General features: G+C 43.0%; 1 protein-coding gene and 1 long non-coding RNA gene across 3 annotated transcripts in view; one reads left to right on the forward strand and one right to left on the reverse strand.

The window, feature by feature from the left end:
• DTD1 (D-aminoacyl-tRNA deacylase 1) overlaps window positions 1-1113 on the forward strand; it is a 207543-nt gene extending 206430 nt beyond the window's left edge. For both annotated transcript variants that reach the window (XM_023251498.2, XR_002741067.2), the window contains one exon: window positions 513-1113. The gene's annotated coding sequence lies outside the window, so the exon portion shown is untranslated. The remainder of the gene's footprint in view (window positions 1-512) is intronic.
• A 5052-nt stretch (window positions 1114-6165) lies between these two features.
• On the reverse strand, window positions 6166-13919 carry LOC123384383. Its single transcript, XR_006595406.1, has 3 exons — window positions 13531-13919; window positions 13028-13088; window positions 6166-6902 (listed from the first exon to the last, which is right to left on the reverse strand). It is a non-coding gene; the product is annotated as an uncharacterized LOC123384383 (long non-coding RNA).
• Window positions 13920-20880: the final 6961 nt, after the last annotated feature.

The raw sequence follows: 20880 nt of genomic DNA on the forward strand, positions 1-20880 counted from the left end.
TTCTATTCTTTATTGCCTTGGGTTTACTCTTTTATTCTTTTAGTTTCTTATGGTGGAAACTCAGATTATTGATGTGACATCTTCTTTTCTAAGGTAGCCATTGAATGCTATGAATTTCCCTCTAAGTACTGCCTTAGGGAGTATCACAGATTGTGATATGTTGCATTTTCATTCACAGTCACGTTTTAACCTATTTTCTAATTTGCCTTGTGATTTCTCTGATCAAAGGCCATTTAGAAGTGAGTTAATTCCCAGATATTTAGTGTCTTTCTGAGCTCTAAGAATGAGGTTCTAATAAATTGGAGACTTTGATGAGGTGTTTGGATTTATATGTGACAGCTTGGCAGATTTTTCGTAGTAAAGTGAAACTCTGTCACGCTGTTGTCATTGTATGGACTGAAAGGGTATCTTCAGCTATTTTTTTTATGCTTGGTCATATTTTTAAAATAGGATTTGAAGGCAAATTTGAAGGCACCTTTTCCTGTAATATGTCTTATCTTTGTTCTTTTTAGTGCATTATCATCGGGTGGAACTGGATCCTGAAAAATTCATGGAAGATGCTAAGTACCTACACTGCTTTAAGAATTTGGAACTGAATCATGAAAAGGAAGACAGAAACAAGAAATAGGGAACCTGAGTAGCCCTGCAAAAACAAAGCAGAATGAAACCAAACACCACCACCAAAGGAACGTTACCATTCTCTGTTGTTGCTGTGGTCTGACGGAAAGGTGGGTGCCGGCGGTGCAGGGGAGCACACCCCGTGCGTATTGCAACAGGACAGACACCCATGCTCCCCCCACAGAAAGACTTTGCTGGTTCCTGTGAGTTCTTGGCTTGCTTTTGGAACAGGCTGGTCCAGCGTTATTTGTCACCGAGTCCTCCTTTCACACTGTGGTGTATTTCTGCGTGTCCATGATGGGTCGCAACTGCAATTCATGCTGTCCATGCTCTTCCCAACACCGCCTTAGCCAGGGCCCGTGTTAAGGTGTACAGAGAACAGACTTTAGTGATAATGTATTGTGTAAGACCTTTGCATCTTGTAAATTTTCTCATTTTTCTAAAAAGAAATAATAAAATTCCAAACCTCAACAAACCACTTTATTATTAAACAAATCCTGCTGTGTTTCTGCTTAATGATTTTATCTGTAGAAATACAATGTGTCTGACCCCACTTTGTGCATATTATTTTTAAATAACCCTGTCGCAAGAGGTGTTCCCTGAGTGGCCCACACAGGCCTCTGATTCCATGGTGAGAGCCTATCAGTGGCAGTTTGTAGTTGATGACATTTTACTCCAACATGGGAAGGGAAAAGAATGGCCAAATGACGGAGACTAAGTGTGGCTGCAATCTCTCATTTATCCAGCATTGGGAGGTGGAGAAAGGCCACAGCATGTTGGACCACACAGATGCCCCTTTTCCAGGAGCTGAATGGTTGTCCATATATCCAACCAGTATTCTCACAGTTCTGTGAAGAAGGAACTGTATTCTGCCAAAGAGTTTCTCAGCTAATTTTATTAGTGGCACAGCTGTACTGGTCGTTTTTAGACATTATACGATGTTAGCAGTTACATATATATTATTATATGGAATATATATTTATATGACATCTATAGTATTTTAATGCTTATACAGAGTTATCCTCTTTTGAAATACTTCTTGCCCAACTGTAAAGGAGACATCTTTATTTGGCATTTTTGTAATGCTGAAATTCTATCTGTGACCTTTATAACTGAGCCTGTCTAATCTGACCCAGTTGTCTACTTCAAAGAAAAACATAGTTAGAAAATGGAAACGAAAGTTAGGAAAAGAAAGCTCAAATTACACCTCTAATATGCATTCAAGTACAAGGATATGGAATTGAAAAGGGGTTTGCCAGACTGCCTTTCTCCGAACCAATACAGGTGGTCTGGGATAATCCATGATAGCAATAAACTCTGGATTTGAAATCATTACATTCCAGATGCAGATCCCTGGTCAGGGATGGGATGCCCAGTTGGATGGGCAGTGAGGTCCAAGAAGCTCTCCTGTTTGAATTATCTACATAGGCTTTTACAGAATGAATTAAAATTCACTTTAAAGTTACTCCAAACTACAGTTTTGTAAACTTGGCTTAGGGTCATGGACTTGCTGAACACATTTGTCAGACATTTCTCTGCCACAACATTTTATCACCACCAATTAATGCTTGCTGAACAGCTGCAACCTGTCCTTGTGCTAATGGGGAATGAGGATGACATAGAATAGCTAATGTACTTGACGTCTGGACGGTGGGAAAATGATAAAGACCCTCGGAGCCCACAGTTCAGTTCCTGGATCTCATTTTAAAGGGACGTAGACAAATTGGGGCATAAGCAGAGTCATGTGGGTCGTTTGCTGAAAACCATAAAGGAAGAAGTACTGAAGGGGAGAAACAAAACTCTGAATATTTGAAAGATACGAACAAGATACTTGGGTCAGGAACAAAATAGGAGTAATAAGTATAAGTTGCATTAACATAGATGCTGGCTTGATACAAGGTAATGCTTTCCAACATGATTTAAAAGTAGATGGCAATGTCAGGACCGTTCAGCATTTGGGCAGAAGTTCTGAGCCTACTTACATGTGGCGAGAATTTTAATTAATTAAAAAATCTTTCCTCCCTGATAGTATGTAGTGATTGTCAGAACCTGTAGGTAGCACTGGATTGGAGGAAGCTTTTCCCTTATCCTGAAGTCCACTTTAAGCTCCTAGAAACAGAAGCAGCAGCATGTACACTAAAGACTGGCTCCATAGGGTCTAACCACAGGCCAAGGTTGTGCAAAACAACAACAACAACAAAAACACCCGAAAGCTCAGGATGAATCCCCATGAAACCCACAGCTGCATCCAAAAAGAAGTTAATCCTCCCTTCCCCCTCCCCTTTGCTCTGTTTCTGAAGGTCATTTCTAACCCTTACTGTGGGACTCATGGCTAAAATTAGATTTGGGGTCCAGTTCCTCTTGTGGAGTATAAAACTCAGTCTTTACACCCTCCTAACATCTCCTCCTGTTTTCTGCTTATTTTTAAGCTTGCTCTTTGTGGTCCATTAACACATCATTTGAATGGGGATGGGAGAGGAGAATCGTCCCTTGTATGGCTTCTCTGAGGAGGCTTGGCAGACTGCAGGCCGGTACTTTAAACAGAACACTGTCTGATAACACTGGGTAGCAGGGTCCGTTTCATCTTGCCTTTCATGGGTTACTTTATAGGAGACCAAGCTCTTGGGAGACACACAGCATAGACCAAAGAAAGGCATGTCCTGGGGCTGGACATAGCATCCCCTCATGGTTGGTGGTCCTTAGGAAGGCATTTTCTCTACCAAGTTGCATCCTGCAGAGATGGGTGCACACTGGCAGATGGAGAAAGCGCTATTACATTGAGTTGATCATAGGGAACAAACACTCCTCAAACACACTCTTTCCTCTGACATGCTGCCGTTATAGTCACTCCCAAACCAGGGAGGTGACCTTTTCTGTCCAACTGGTTTATCAGAGTTCTTGCCCTTTTTCAGCCAGGCACTGACAGAATTCTTGATTTGCAATTCATTACTGATTTGGCTCTTTTAGGAGTAGAGTTAACCTCATTTTAGAAGACATGGAATAATATCAGAGGTAGAGCCTCCCATTGATTATATGCAGGAAGAAGATGGAAAATCACGATTTTGAGGCAGGTCTGCCTCTCACTGCTGCTGCTGCTAATGTCTTTGTCCTCTTCTGGGGTGCCGACGCGTGCATTAAATATGTAGAGGTCTGGAAAACAAACCTTAAATTCCCATCACCAAAGTATCTATTAGTGATGGTATTTTAGATTTATTAAACAATTTTTGATAACATAGTTCATATATGTAGCGGCCCTTGAAATAACTCTGCTTGTTTTTGAATCTTCCCCAAGGTTTGGTGCATGAGAGTCTCCGTCACCAAGCAGGAAACGTGCTGAGGTGTCTGTTGAAAGAGATTCCGCCGTCCTCCTACAGCAGGGGTGGGCTCAGACCAGGCCTGGGTCTAAGATGGCCATCTCCCAAAGGGAGCTGAGGTCTGGGGGATGGGGTGGAGTTGGCCAACTGAAAGGGGCATGCCATGGAGGAGGGCAAACCATCAGGTGCAGTGGAGGGGGGCTCAAGCAGGCCGGTGGGGCTGGATTCAGGGAGACAGGAGGCATGTGGAGGGACATGGACAGACACAGGTGGGGAGCAGGGACAGGACCCACAGAGGTCTGGTAAGTTGTGATTATGTACTTAGGCTTCATCCGTCTCCCTCTTTCTCCAGGCTGACTTGTTCTAGTTCCTCTGCAGTTTCTCACATGGCACAGCTTTGACAGTGACCTGCCTGGAGGACTGGGTGCAGCTCTGCTGGTGTGGGGTGACCAAGGCCACTGGACAGTAGTGTGGAGGTCTCAACAGGCCAAGGGGTGGCCCAGACTTGGAGTTCCATCCTGGCTGTGCAGTGGACGTGCCCCATGATCTCGGCACAGCGTACATGTCCTTTCAGCTCTCTGAACTTCATCCTCTTCCCGTGTGTCTGGGGCATGGTTAGGGTTAAATAAGATGTACACAAGCCGTTGGGCATGGTGCCTTATGGCGGCATACACTTGGGATGCCGGGCCACATCCCTGTGATAATGCATCTCATTGTGACTGACGCTGCTTTCTTTCAGTGGCTTGCATCACGTCTCTGGCTCTCACCAAGCCTTCAAGTAACTAAAATCTTGCTGTTGTTGTTGTTGTTTTTAAAATTTTTTAAGTTTATTTATTTTGAGAGAGAGAGAGAGAGAGAGCACACGCAAGTGAGGGAGGGGCAGAGAGAAGGAGAGACAGAATCCCAAGCAGGCTCTGCACCATCAGCACAGAGCCCAGTGAGGGGCTTGAACTCACAAACTGTGAGATCATGACCTAAGCCAAGATCCAAGAGTTGGATGCTTAATCAACTGCACCACCCAGGTGCCCCAAACCCAATTTTTTTTTTTAATTTTTGTTCTTGCTTTTGTTTTTTTAACTAAATTCCCATAGCCGCTGTCTGGCCTGTGAGGAACCCACATGAAGAACTGAATTCTGTTCCTATTGGGCTAGGCTGTGGAAATATTTCAAATGGTATGCTGGCTATTTCTCCCAGCTTTGTGTCATCTTCAGACCTATTTTCTGTGTTTTTGTCCAAGTCTAGGCTAACCCCGATGCACGGGATAGAGTTGGCCCTTCATTAGAAACCTTCTTTCAGGTCAGTAGCTGCATTATTTATATTCCCATTCAACCCCCATTCCTCCATCCCATGTCACCCTTTTCTGCGGAAATCATGCTACACTGTTTTCACAGTATTTTGGTGGTTAACCCAGTAATCCTGTCAGAAAAAATATTAGTACCATACAGCACGTTACTTGTGAACTCGTGCTGGCTTCTAGCGTTCCCTGTGTTCTTTACCACAGGCTCACAGACCATCTGCTTCATCATTGATTCTAGAATGTTTTCAGGAATCTACATCTCACTGGCCTGTGTGCTGTGCCTGGAATCTGTCTTTTGAAACTGGGATTTTTGACATTTTTGGTCTTCTCTCCCCTCTTTTCTTTTCAGAAGACTATTTTTCAGAGTTACAAGTAGTACGTCTGTTCCATGATCAATTCTGTAGGTTATTTCAGGACTTCTGAAACTTCAGTTCACTCAGAGACCCTAGTAAGTCTGTCTCTTCCCCCACCATGGGCTTCAAGTCCCCTTTTATGATATTTCTTTTCCTTTTTGAAATTTGAAACATTTGCCATACAGTACTAGATAAAATCACTACCTTAACTTGAGCGTGTGTTTGGGACTGAAAGCTATTCTAAGTCCTTTGTGTATATCAACACTTGAAATCCCCACAGCCCTTTTGTTGTTCCCATTTTGCAGCTGAGGCAACTGAGACTTAGAGAAGTGAGCTGTCAAGAGCTGCAAAGGGCTTGGGGCGCCTGGGTGGCGCAGTCGGTTAAGCGTCCGACTTCAGCCAGGTCATGATCTCGCGCTCCGTGAGTTCGAGCCCCGCGTCGGGCTCTGGGCTGATGGCTCAGAGCCTGGAGCCTGTTTCTGATTCTGTGTCTCCCTCTCTCTCTGCCCCTCCCCCGTTCATGCTCTGTCTCTCTCTGTCCCAAAAAATAAATAAACGTTGACAAAAAAAAAAATTAAAAAAAAAAAAAAGCTGCAAAGGGCTTGAGATCTTGCCCTGTTGACACAGTAGCCAGCTGGCCTGCCACACAAAGTCTCCTGGGTGCCGGCAGCACACAGGAGGCCCCAGTCCAAGACAGGGCTGAGCTTTGTTGCTCACAGCACTAGTGGGAGCTCGTGTCAGCATTTGTGCCAACTCCCTGCACCCCAGCTTCCATAGATGACACCGAGGAGGGCCAGGTGATGCCTCACACACAGCGGGTTATGCTACAGAAGAACCCAGAAAACCCAAATCTTTTATGATGCCCGACCTTTGCTCTGGAGAGAGATACACTCCCTCTCTTCCAAGGCTGTTTGCTACTTAAATATCCTCAGAAATATACTCAAGCAAAGACAGTCAACACCTGTGCTCACAAGATGTACAGAGACACCAGAGACCATGAGTGTCATCACCCCATAGGAACCTAACCCAGATCAGTCCGTTAGCAGGTAGTGGAGTCAGGGTTCAGAGCCAGGCTGGCAGGCCCCAATGGACGGCCACTGTCATGACAACATGAAGGTGCCCTCCTCACACGCCGTTCTCATCACCTGACATCGTTCTCATCCCTCCTTTCCTTACCACTCATTCCATCCATGCCGCGTCACTTCGCGATGTCTGTGTCCAGAACCCCTCTCTGCTCTTCCCTGAGGCTGACCATGTGTGCTTACTTCCAGCTTCCTGTCAAGTTCGGACCAGGGGAGGCATCAGCAGATGCTCTGAGGACTGAGAGAATGAAGGCTTGGTGTGGGTTTCCTGGCTCCTTCCCTCCATGAAGGCCAAGGCCGCAACCCTTCCAGGCAGCCATCTCCCACAGCTCCCCCTGCCTTCCCCATGCCACAGCCTGCTGCCGTGGCCCAGCTGCCCTGTCTCAGGGTTTCCTTCTCTGTGAAATGTGCAGCCCCCTCAACTGTGCCTGTGTGCTGAGATTGAAGCCACAGGGCTGTTGCCAGCTCAGGGTTAATTTCTTTGAAAAATTGTGGGGATTTTTCTCTCCTAGTCCTTCCTATGTCACGTACATTGTGTAATGGTTTTACTTGAGCCCCCTTTCCCCTTTTGCTTTGAAGTCCCCAGTCAAGGTCCTGCATTTCAAGTGTTCGCTGCCCTGGTGTTGCAGACCAGAGAAGGCCTGGACCTTCTTCCTCTTCTAAAACTCACCTTATTTTTTTTTTTTTAAATGTTTATTTTTAAGAGAGAGAGAGTGTGAGTGGGTGAGGGGCAGAGAGAGAGGGAGACACAGAATCTGAAACAGGCTCCAGGCTCCAAGCTGTCAACACAGAGCTCAACATGGGGCTAAAACTCATGAACTGTGAAATCATGACCTGAGCAAAGTCAGATGCTTAACCAACTGAGCCACCCAGGTGCCCCTACAACTCACTTAAAGGAAGAGATGGTAACACGCCATGTGTCCCTAGGTCTCTTGGTTTCTACCCAAATATCAGAACTTTTAGACTTGCACTGTCCAATTTAGTAGCCACCTAGTTACATATCACTAAATTAATTAAAATTAAATAAATTTAGAGGTGTCTGGGTGGCTCAGTCTGAGCATCTGACTCTTGATTTTGGCTCAGTCCCACGTGGGGCTCTCTGCTGAGCGTGGAGCCTGCTTAAGATTCTGTCTCTCCCTCTGCCCCACTCATGTGCTCTCTCTCTTTCTAAAATTAAAAATAAAATAAAATAAAATAAAAATGCCACATTTTATTTATCCATGTGTTCATCAACAGACACGTAGCTTGTTTTCATATCTTAACTGTTGTGAATTATGCTGCAATGAATATGGGAATGTTGGTGTGTCTTTAAGATACTGATTTTGTTTCCATTGCTTATATACCCAGAAGTATGATTGATGGATCATGTGGTAGTTTTATTTTTAATGTTTTGAGGAGCCTCCATACTGTTTTCTGTAATGGCTGCACCAATTTACATCCCCATGGACGGTGAACAAGGAAGCGTTCCCTTTTCTCCACATCCTCACCAACACTTGCTATCTCTTGTCTTTTTGATATTAGCTACCCTCACAGTGATATCTCATTGTAGTTTTGATTTGCATTTCTCTGATGACTAGCGATGTTGAGCCTCTTTTCATGTGCCTGTTGGCCATTTGTATATTTTCTTTAGAGAAATGTCCATTCAGCTCCCCTGCCCATAAATCAGGTTGTTAGTATTGTTATCATCATCATCATTATCCTCATCATCATTTTTGCTATTTTTTTTGACATGTATAAAGTTCTTTATGTTTTGGATTTAACTGCTTATCACATATATAGTTTACAAACATTTTCTTCTATAAGTTTGCCTTTTCATTTTGGTAACTGTTTCTTTTGCTGTGCAGAATCTTTATAGTCACTGATTTAGTCCCACTTGTTTTTGTTTTTGTTGTTTGTGATTTTGGAGAAATCATTGCCAAGGTCAAGAAAGTTTTTTTCCTATGTTTTATGCTAGGAGTTGTTTTTCTTTTCAATTTTTTTTGATGTTTGTTTATTTTTTTTTTCAACGTTTATTTATTTTTGGGACAGAGAGAGACAGAGCATGAACGGGGGAGGGGCAGAGAGAGAGGGAGACACAGAATCAGAAACAGGCTCCAGGCTCTGAGCCATCAGCCCAGAGCCTGATGCGGGGGCTTGAACTCACGGACCGCGAGATCGTGACCTGGCTGAAGTTGGACGCTTAACCGACTGCGCCACCCAGGCGCCCCATGTTTGTTTATTTTTGAGAGAGAGAAAGAGAGACAGAGCATGAATGGGGGAGGGGCAGAGAGAAAGAGGGAGACACACAGTCCAAAGCAGGCTCCAGGCTCTGTGCTGACAGCTTAGAGCCCAAAGTAGGGCTCAAACTCATGAACTGTGAGATCATGACCTGAGCCAAAGTCAGATGCTCAACCGACTGATCTACCCAGGTGCCCCTTATGCTAGGAGTTTTATGACTCAGATCTTAGATTTACATCTTCATTCCACTTTGAGTTACTTTTGCGAGTAGTGTAAGATAGGGGTTCAATTTCATTCTTTGGCTTGTGGCTGTCCAGTTTTCCTAGCACCATTTATTGAAGAGACTATCATTTTCCCTTTGTGTGTTCTTGGCACACTTGTCAAATATTAGTTGACTTATGTAGGTTTGTATCTGGGCTTTCTGTTCTTTTGATCTCCATGTCTGTTTTCATGCCAGTACCATACTGTTTTGATTACCATAGCTTTGTAATACAGTTTGAAATCAGGATGTGTGATGCTTCAGCTGTTTTCTTTCTCCAGATTAATTTGGCTGTTTGGGGTTTTTGGTGGTTCCATATGAATTTTAGGATTTTTTTTCTATTTCTATGAAAAATGCCAATTAAATTTTGATAGAGATTGCATTAAATCTATAGATCAATTTGAATAATATGGATATTTTAATAATATTAATTTCTCCAATCCATGAGCATGGAACATCTATTAATTTATTTGTGTCTTCCTCAATTTCTTTTATCAGTGTCTTATATTTTTCCATGTATAGGTTAAATTTATTCCTAAGTTATTTCTATTTTTTATGCTGTTATAAATGGGGTTATTTTCTTAATTTCTCTTTCAAATAATTTGTTGTTAGTGTATTGAAGTACAAATGGGGGTGCCAGGGTGGCTCAGTCGGTAGAGTGTCCAACTCTTAATTTTGGCCCAGGCCATGATCCCAGGGCTGTGGGATTGAGCCCTGCATTCTACATGCTGAGCGTGAAGACTGCTTAAGAGTCAGTCAATCTCTCTCTCCGCACCCCCCCCCCCGCCACTTTCCCCTTCTCACACACTCTCTCTAAAATAAAAAAAGAAATGCAAATTATTTTTATGTACTGATTTTGCATGCTGCAACTTAACTGAATTTGTTTATTCTAACAGTTTCTTGGTAGAGTTTTCATAGATATATATAGATATAGATATACATATATCTATATCTATATATATGATCATGTCATCTGCAAACAGATAATTTTACCTCTTCCTTTCCAGTTTGGGTATCTTTTATTTCTTTTTCTTGCCTATTTTTTTCTGGCTAGGACTTCAAGGACTATGTTGAATAGAAATGGGAATAGTGGGCATGTTTGTCTTGTTCCTGATTGGTTTTGACCATTGAGTCTAATTTTAGCTATGATCTTGTATATTTGGGCTTTATTATGTTGAAGTACATTTCTTCTTTACGTGATTTATTGAGTTTTTATCATGAAAGGATGTTAAGTTTTGTCAAATTCTTCTCTACACCTATTGAGGTGATTATATGACTTTATCCCTCATTCTGTTAATGTATCACTGATTTGCATATGTTGTAACTATCCTTGAGTCCCAGGGATAAATCCAACTCGATCATGGGTATTATCCTTGTAATGTGTTGACGAATTCTGTTTGCTAGTATATCGTTGAGTATTTTTGTGTCTATATTCATCAGGGATATTGGCCTATAATTTTCTTTTCTTGTAGTGTCCTTGTCTGGCTCTGGTATCAGGGTAATGCTAGCCTCATAGTATGAGTTTGGAAGTGTTACCTCCTCTTCAGTTTTTGGAAGAGTACAAGAAGGATTGTTAAATCTTCTTTAAATGTTTGGTAGAGTACAGGGGCACCTGGGTGGCTCAGTTGATTAAGCGTCTGACTTTGGCTCAGGTCATGATCTCGCGGTTAGTGAGTTCAAGCCCCACATTGGGCTCGCTAATGCTGTCAGCACAGAGCCTTCTTCAGATCCTCTGTTCCTCTCTCTTTGCCCCTCCCTACTTGGACTCTCTCAAAAATAAATAAAACATTTTAAAAATGTTTCGTAGAGTTCACCCATAAAGCCATCAGGTCCTTGGCCTTTTATTTTTGTGGAGGTTTTTAACTACTGATTCAGTCTCCTTACTAGTAATTGGTTTATTCAAATTTTATATTTCTTCATGATTCAGTCTGGGTAGAAAAAGAACAAACTAAGTTCAAAGCAGAAAAAAAAAAAAAGGAAATAACAAAGATCAGAGCAGAAATAAATGAAATAGAGACTGGAAAAACAATAGAAAAGATCAATGAAACTAAAAGCTATTTTTTTGAAAAGATAAACAATATTGACAAATCATTAGTTAAACAAAACAAAAAACAAAAAAAAAGAGGACTCAAATAAGTAAAATCAGAAATGAGAGACCTTGCAGTTGATACCACAGAAATACAAAGGATTGTAAGAGATAACTATGAACAATTGCATCCCAGCAAACTGCATAACCTGGCCAGGTGCTGACAGCCTCCCATATGCCTTCCGAGGGCAGTGCTGAACACCAGGTTTGTGTGATATCTCCTGATCCTGCAGAGTTGGCCAACTTTCTGTGCATGATCCCTGGCAGTCTACAGAGGCTTGCACTTGTTGCTGCCCTTGGCAACTACACAGGGAGCTGTCCGTGGAGGAGGGGTTATGTGAGTGAGGTGTGCAGAGCATTGGGGTGCCAGTGGGCCAGTTGGGGGGATCTACAGGTGAAGCATCTCTATTGGCCTATGGGTGAGGTAGTTAGTAGGATCCACATCTCTTTGATGCTTTTGCAGACATGACCCCTGTGCTGAACAGTTCTGTGCTAGAACCAGAGAAGAATCATCACCATTATGTAAATGAGGTCACCAAGAGGAAACTGACTTGCTTGAGAGCAAAGAAATAGTGATGCAGCCATGGCTTGAACCTAGGGATCCTGTTGGGACTCATTACTTTTTCATTTGTTCATTCACTCAGCAGTCTGTCAACTATTGTACTAGCTGCTGGGCACATACAGACAAATGTAACTGAGCCCTGACCCCAGGATGCACAATCTGCTGAGAAGACAGACAGGCAGATGGAGACCAGAGCACAGTGATGAGTGCTTCAGTACATTGAGCAACAAAGGCCTCTGAGGATGGCTGAGCAAGCATTCCAGAACATCTGGGGAAGTGACATTTGAGGGGGATTTCCAGGGAAGGTTGGTTGGTGGTCTGGGTGGTATCCTGAGGGCAGCACCAGCACTCTAAGCTCTGAACCATTTGGTGTGGTATTGAGAAGAAATGGGCTTTGGTCTCAGGGTCTTGTCTCTTCTTGGGCCAGGCACAGAGGCAGGCTTTGCCTTATTTGTGGTATAATGAATGGGTGCTCCTCACCCCCAGAGGCTCTGTATGGGATATGGGAAAAGCCACTGGTGGCCTAGAGGGTGGCATTTGAAGCAGATTGAGCAGAAAGAACAATATGCATTGGTCAGAAGCCCCAAGTCTGGCTTCTCATCCTATGCAGTTTCTCACTCAGCCTTTTTACCTCTGAGTCTCTTTCTTGTCTGTAAGGTGGCTGTGCATCTTGCATGTGAGACTCAAGGCTGTTATGCCAGGGGACAGGTACAGCAAGATGGCAGCTGCTCCACTGATGCTGGGTTGGCAGCAGAAGAGAGGACAGGGTTGGGAGTAGGGGGCTTTTGCCTGCTTTCCCTGCAAACTCTGGGCCCTAGACTTGGGTTCTGAAAGTTATGGGCTGGGATCAGATCAGGGAACAAGAGGGCATAAGAGAAGCCTGCTGGGTCTCTGCGGGCATCCTGCTGACTTCAATTTTTGGGTTACTTTTTGGCATACATCGATGCAAGTATTGCTGCTCAAAAGGAAAACAGAAATTCCACATTGATAACTGACAGCAAAGCAATGTTCTTTTCACGTTTCTCCCTACTTCCTACATCCCTACATCCCTACATCCTAGATGGGATGTATCCAAATAAGGACAGGGAAAGAAGAGGCCCTCCCTGCCCAGGGTGTAGTCCCAGAGAGAACCAAACCAAGCTGTGCTTTGATTGAGAACAAGGCCTCAGGCATAATTGTGTTCAACCCTGGCAACCATTCACCTTTGAATAGAGTGGGGTTGGTTCCCCCCTGACATACCTTATTCCAGATGCCCTTCCTTCCCAAGATAGCAGTTACGCATTTTCGTAAGATCACCTCTCTGAAAAGCAGTGTATATTAACAAAAAATAAATACACTATATTTTGGCATTTTGGGGCCAGTGATATGGAGAGACTAAAAATATGAAGGAAAAAAAATCCCCGGATTTCCAGGAATGTAGAATTGCAACCTATTATTTTATTATGTGGTTTAAAGGATTACTTTTTAAGCCTTTTATTTGGAAATGATTTAAACTTATGGAAAAGTTGCAAGAATAGTGCAAAGAATAGTGCAAAGAACCCATATATCCTTTATCCAAATTTGCTTACTGCTAACATTTTGCACCATTTGCTTTATCATTTCTCCCTGCCCAAATACATAAACATACACATATACCTAAATATATACATATACATATACACAACCTCAGTTTAATGTTCTTTAATGTACTTATTCTAATTTTGTTGAATGACCCATTAATGTCCTCTGTTGCTACATTTTACCTTTCAGTACTGGATTCAGTCTAGGATCAGGGTGCCTTTCTGTAGCTTCTTTTTCTTCCAGACTAGCAGAGCACTACCCCACTGTGGCATAGTTTCCTCATCTGTAAGATATGGGAGCCAGAGTGGCTGACATCTGAGTTCTGTGATTATCTGATGGCCTGGGGTGCCCAGCACAGTGTTCTACATAATAAGGTGTTCTTTAGATGTTTAATGGAAGTCCACTTTCCAGAAGGATTAGGAGTAGTTTTCTATTTGAGGGAGCATTTGTGTCTCCTCCCTCTTTAAAACAGGACTGCTGGCATTGGAAACAAATCTAAAGGTTCTAGTCTGGTCTCTAAGAGATCACAAAGGTAACTGTTTAAAGTAACAATGGTAACAATGTATTTGGTCATCACAGCATATGGATAAGTGAAAGGAACAATAGCAATGTCACCAAGCATGTTGGGGGTGGGCGAGGGCAGGGGAGAAAAATCTGTTACAACGTACCTGAACTACAAGAGGAACAGAATAGTGTTTTTTGACGGTGAACTTAGATTGGTAAAAATGTACATTTTATTACTTGCTTTCTTACTTAACTAGATTGCTGGTTTGTTATAAAAGGATATAACTCAGAAACAACATAGGGGCAGGCATGGAGAGGTGCATAGGGCAGGCAGGCATGGAGAAAGGACACAGAGCTCTCATGTCCTCCTGGCCCCCACACTGCCACAAGTTCACCAGTCAGAAAACTCTCTAAAATGTATATTTTAACCTATAGGGCAACTACTGTATGTTTTCTGTAAGAAAACTATTTTCAAAATAAAGACTGATAGGTTAGAAATAAAGGGATAGAGAGGGATGGACCATGCTAATAGTAATCAAGAGAAAGCTAGAGCAGCTATATTAATTTCAGACAGAGAAGGCATCAGAACAAGGAAAATGATTAACAAGGATAAAGAGGGATACTACATCATGATAAATGGGTCAGTTCTCCAGAAAGACATAACAATGTATGTACCTAACAACAGATCATCAAAATATGTCAGGCAAAAATTGATAGAGCTAAAAAGAGAAATAGACAAATCCACTATTGTAGTTGGGGACTTCAATATCCCCGTCAGTAATTGATAGATCAAGCAGGCAGAAAATCAATAAGGATAGAGTTGACTTGAACAGCACTATCAATCAACTTGATCTAATTGACGTTTATAGAACACTCCATCTACCAACAGCAGAGTACACATTTTTCTTAAGCTCACCAAGATAGACCACATTCTGGGTCATGAAACACTAACAACTTTAAAAGATTAGCAACCATACACAATCATTTGCCAGACCACAATGGCATTAGACTAGAAACCAGTAACAGAAAAATGTTTAGGAAATCCCCAAATACTTGGATATTAAACTACATACTTCTTTAAAAAAAATTTTAAATGTTTATTCAATTGTTGAGAGAGAGAGAGAGAAAGCGAGCACGTGAGTGGGGGGCGGGGTAGCAGAGAGAGAAGGAGACACAGAATCTGAAGCAGGCTCCAGGCTCTGAACCTATGCAGTGCTCTAACTCACTGACTGTGAGATTATGACCTGGGCTGAAGTCAGACACCCAGCTGACTGAGCCACCCAGGTGCCCCTAAACTACATACTTCTAAAGAATTCATTGGTCAAAGAAGAGTCTTAACAGAAGTTTAAAAATGTTTTTAATTAAATGAAAATGAACATACAGCTTCTTAAAATTTGTGGGATGAAGCAAAAGCAGTGCTTAGAGGGAAATTTATAGCATTAAAATTCATATAATAGAATAGAAGAAAGAGCTGAAATTAATGACCTAAGCTTCCATCCTAAGAAAGTAAAGAAGGAAGAGTAATTAAAAACTAAGGCAAGTGGAAGGAAAGAAATTAAATATCTATTCAGCCCCTCGCCCCCAAAGTTACTAGACTGGAGGAATAAGTGTGATAATAATAATGACAATGGCATCAACAGTGATGATGTACCAGCTGCTCTTCTAAGCAGTTCTCATATACTCACACATTTAATACTTACAATAACCCTAGGAGGAGGGTAAGTCCTATGAGGAATCCCCATTTCACAGATGAGACAACTGAGGCATAGGAGCCAGTTAGTAACTTGCCCAAGGACACATGGCTACTAAGAGGAGGAGAGAGGATTTGAATGAGGCAGCCTGGTTCCAGAAGAGGCAGAACCACTCAGTTCCTGTTCGGTGTCTGTCTGCTCCAGAAGAACAATGACCGGTCTTCTAGAACAATTTATGTAGGTAGACCAGGAATATGTCAAGTATATAAGGGGAGACTGAACATGTCATCATGGGGTGTACAGATGAGTTATGACCCTAGGGAAGCTGTTATTAATGTTTGAGAACTCATGGAGGGTAGGAATGCTCCGGGAGGTTTGTGGCGGATAAATTCTCCATAAGAATTTGTCTGCTGAATGCCATAAAGCCGGGCTCCAAACAGTACATTTATCAATGTCTTGGATGAAGTCAAGCTCATCAAATGGCAGATTCTACAGAGTTGAAAGGAGAGCCTCAAGTGATGCCAACATGTAGAGCTCACTTTGAGTTAAATACAATTACATGATATTTGGGTAAAAGAAAACTTGCAAAATATAGAGTAGGCAGGACCTGAGTGAAGAACAGTTTTTGTGAAAATGAATTTGGGGCTTAGCAAACCACAAGCTACCAATGGGTTGGAAGTGCGATGTAGCTGCCAAAACATCTGGTTCTGTCTCTAGCTGCACTGAAAGGGATGTGGTGTTTGTGCTGGAGGCTCTTAAGTTGGACAGCACATCAGAATCATTTAAAAATTGTGGATGCCTGGGCCCTACTTCCACAGATGCTGACTCAATAGGTGTGGACTGAGAATGTTTAAAAGCTCTCAAGGTGTTTGGAATGGCAGGTGGGATTGAGAACTACTGGTCTCATGGGTCTAATAGTTGTTTGTTGCCTAACAATGGTTCCGGAAATGGAGTCAAGGTTGTTCTGTTCAAAGTGAGGAAAGTCTGAGGAGCCAGGCCTTCCAGGGTCAGTCTGGTTCATGGCAGAGGCCAGAGGCCACACAGGCATTAGCAGTCTGTGGCCAAAGATGCCTCTCAAAGCTGTTACTTCACTTAGTCTTGGGCCGTCAGAGCATCTTAATCTTGGTCAACTCCACAAGGTAGAGGGACCTTCCTTCTGGGTTTTTCCAGCTTTCGTCAGAGATGTCAAGAGACTCCAGGCTTGGGGCTTAATTGTGGTTAGAAACTATCTCTGGCACACAGAGTCTGGCACACAGAAGGTCCTCCCCTCCAGAGATGTTGGAGCCCTGTCTGCCTTTCCTTTGGTTTGCTGTCCAGGTGTGAGGCATGCACTGTAGCAATGCAGCCTTTCAAGTGGTGTGGTAGTGAGCTTCAGTGATGGCCCTCCAGTATCATCACCTCCTGGCTTCCAGGCTCTTGTGTAGTCCCCTCTTTCACTGAATCAGAATTGACCCCTGTGAGCAGTAGAACACAGCAAAATTAATGATAGGGGCTACAGGGGTAGGTCAGAAAAGGCCTGGCAGCTCCAACCTTGTTTTCTTAGATTGCTTGCTTTGGAGGAATCCAGGCACCATGTTACAAGGACACTCGAGCAGCCCATGGAGATCCCGACAAGGAGAGGAATTGACTCTGACACTAACTTGCCAGTCATGTGAAGGAACCACTTTGGAAGTAGATCCTTCTACTCCCAGTGGAGCCTTCAGATGACTGCAGCATCAGCTAGCAACTTGCTGAAGTGTCACCAGAACCACACACCTCATACCTTCTTATTACATGAAACAAACAAACAAACAAACAAACAAACAAACAAACAAACTACTAATTTGTCTAAGCCAAGTGTTGGAAACTACAGCCCATGGGCTGGCTGCCTGTTTTTGTAAGTAGTCTTATGGGAACACAGCCACATGCATTTTTAAAAATGTATTGTCCATGACTGCTTTTACATCGCAATGGCAGAGATGAGTACTTGTGACAGAGACTCTGTCCCATAGACTGAAAGATTTACTATTTTTCTGGCCCTTTGAGAAAAAGTTTGCCAATCCTTTAAGCCGTTGCTTCTTTTTCTTTCTTCTCTCCAGCAGCTGAAGATAATACCTAAGTGATAAATTGTCCAATCGGCAGGACATTTCTTTTTAAAGAACCAGGAGGCTCAATGATGTGGAAGCTCATGGAGAATCTTGTCAGAAAGACTATCTGGCTATCTAAACTCTACATCGACCAAAGGTTTAGCATCAGTCAGGAATTAGAATCCATCTTAACTGATGTAAGAGACTTTAATGAAAGGACTTACTACAGAGGTGAGAGAGGGTCAAGAGAGAAACACAGGATATTGGGGCACCCAGAAACCTGTGACAGTGGGATTACTTCCTGCAGATCTCTAGGAGAAGAGGAAGGAAGTGGTTTTACCAGATGCTATTTGGTACCCTTGTATCCTACTGATACATTAGGATCAAGCAATTATGGTTCAAACTACTCCCAAGAATTCAGACCCAATTTGAACTGGCTGGAACAGTTACCCAGAGGAGGCAGCCTCTGGGATCCCTCTTTGCTGTAAGTCTACTGGGTAATTGAGCAGAGTAGTTTGTGGCCTCATTTGTCTGTACAGTTATTGCCTCTTTACTTGATTTTTCACTGATAAACTGATTTTTCTATCTTACCACATATGCCCAAACCATGTTTTAGTTTTCTTGTTTTACAAGATTTTTTTAAGCCATGAGTATTATCTGTAATTAAAGGGAAACCTGTGAGTTCTTGTGGCATTTTTCACCCTAAGAGAGGCTCACAATGTTCAAACTCTTTCCCAAGTACAAAGTAGTCTCTTCTGTAGAGATTTTTGAATTTTATGTTTGCTGGGTCAAACTAAAAGAGGCCTTGAAAAACACAAGCATACAGGGTCTCCTCTCATTGCCCTCCCAAGTGGGTCAAAGCCAAACCCTCAAAGTGATCTCACCTCATAATTTGAAAACATTGCCAAGCTGAATCTTATTTTGGGGGTATCAGTGGTCTTACCAGGGAGTGCATGCTAGAGCAAGAAAGCCATCTTCCTTTTTAGGCGCTGACACTCAAGTTCAACCCCCCCACCACAGTTCAGATGTTTAGCTGAGAGGCTAGATTCCTTCCCCTAAGATGCCCCCAGGGACTCTGCCTGTATCACAAGAGGAATTTCAGAATACCACTCTGTTATATACATGCTTTTTTGTACTATAACTTGCCACACCAGTTACAATTGCTGTTTAACAAATTACCCACAAAATTAGCTGTTGAAACAACCATTTTATTATACTTAATGAATTCAGGCAGAGCCTGCCAGGGATGACTCGGCTCTGCTCCACAATGTCTAAGGTCTTACCTGGGAAGATTTCAGTGCTGGTGGTGGGGGTTGGAATCATCCAAAGTCTCCTTTGCTCTCATGTCTGGTGCCTGAGATGGAAAGACTTAAAGTTTAGGACTGGAGCATTCACCGCAGCTTCTCCATGTGGCTGGGCTTCCTCACAAAATGGTGGCTTGACATGGTTGAGCTTCTTCAGGGCAGGGCAGACTCCCAGTGCTGGTGTTCCAGTGCACAAGGCAGAAGCTGCATGGCCTTTTTTGGGATCCAGTCTTGGAAGTCACACAGCATCATTTCTGCTTTTCTTTATTGCTCCAAGCAGTCACAAGCCCATCTAGACTCAAAGGAAGGAGAAATACTCTCCTACTCTCTCTCCATGAAGGGAGAATCATAAATTTTAGAGCCACGTTTTAAAACTGCTGTGTTTGCAAATGGGGGAGCAGTTTCATTTGCAAATGAGGGCGCAGTTTCAGTGGAAAGAGACATAAAGTTAAATATAGCATTTTCTCATCGGGAGATTGGAGAAACCCCATGCAGATACCTGTACAGGCCAGGTTGAGTGAATTTTTTAACTGGACTGCAGAGGCCAGAACTTTAAACTCCAAATAATGGATGTGTGGCAGTGAGGGTGGTGATGTAGTGGAGTGTTATTAAAGAACTGTGGGTTGGCCATTTCTGTGCCTTCTTTCTCTCCTAACATTTGAGATCCATTGCAACCCTGACAGGAGAAACTTAGGAAATCATATAACTGCCCTGTTGGGGTAGAGTAGAAGGATGAGCTAAGGAAGGACAAGGTTCTGAATAAGGTGTGGCCATTTTCTGGTTTCTAAAAGAGATGGGGCTGCCATCAGGCTGAGCAGACCATGAAGCCAGGAGCAGGAAAAGACAGTGGTCAAAGGAGGCTAAAGAGAACTTAGAATGGATTGGAAGAGAAATCCAGATCTATCAATAGCTAGTAAGTAGTTATAAAGGGAAACTTTGGCTTTGGGGGCAGGAAGGAAGAGGAATGAATTTAATGGAGGGCATGGCTAACAGTCATGTGAGGAAGAGATTTAGAGACCCTCAGTACAGTCTCATGAACAGTGGGGCTAAGGTGTTGCTCTTGGTTTGGAGGAAGCAAAATAGAAATTTCAAGGCTGACCATATGACCAGCATGGACATTAGACATTTTCCAGGTACTCTAATGGAGGAAGCTCATTATAAATATATACCAATAAGGTCATGCTTTTGCCATGGAACATCCCCAGGAGAATTGGCCTCCCATACACTGGCAGAAGCCCTTATAATGGTGTGATTGGCAATTGTTTGCACATATGCTAATATTCTGAGAATATTAGGACCCAGTGGCTTCTTGATGTTGCATGATTAGCTGGCCCTTAAGTTTGTTTAGGGCTTTTGCATTCATTATCTCATCTACTCTTTAAAGTTTGTAAAGTAGGCAAGGAAGGTATTATTAGGCCCATTTGGGGGATGAAGAAACTGGAGTTGGCTTCTCCAAGCCAGGCGGCAGCAGGGCCAGGACTAAAATCCAAGTCTCATGCCTCCTGGTATTGCCAGGGCCTCTGGCCTCTGCCCCATCACCTCCCATGCTGAGCCAGGAGCTCAGTTGTTTTATCAGCTGGCCGGCCCCCTCTTCCAGGAGCACATGCGAGCAGTAACGTCTGACTGCTTCTTATATAGTTAGAGTCCATTTCAACTTCAGTCTTCCTTCCCTACACATACATACACCCACCTTTAGCCTAATACATGATGTTTCTGTTATAGTTACCAGAATGTTTCAAAAGCTGCAGGGCCCTGTGCTCCTTTTCTTTCCGCATTGATCAGTTGTCTACTGCTGTGTAATAAACCACTTGAAACCCTGGTGACTTAATACCATTTATTATTTCTCACCTTTCTGTGGGTCATCAGTCTGGGCAGTTCTTCTGCTGATCTCACTTGGGCTCATGTATGTGGCAGAGATCATCTGATGACAAGGCCAGGCCTCAAGAGCCTGAGATACCCTCACTCTC

Source organism: Felis catus, chromosome A3 (assembly GCF_018350175.1).
Source record: "Felis catus isolate Fca126 chromosome A3, F.catus_Fca126_mat1.0, whole genome shotgun sequence".
NCBI classification, from domain to species: Eukaryota; Metazoa; Chordata; class Mammalia; order Carnivora; family Felidae; genus Felis; species Felis catus.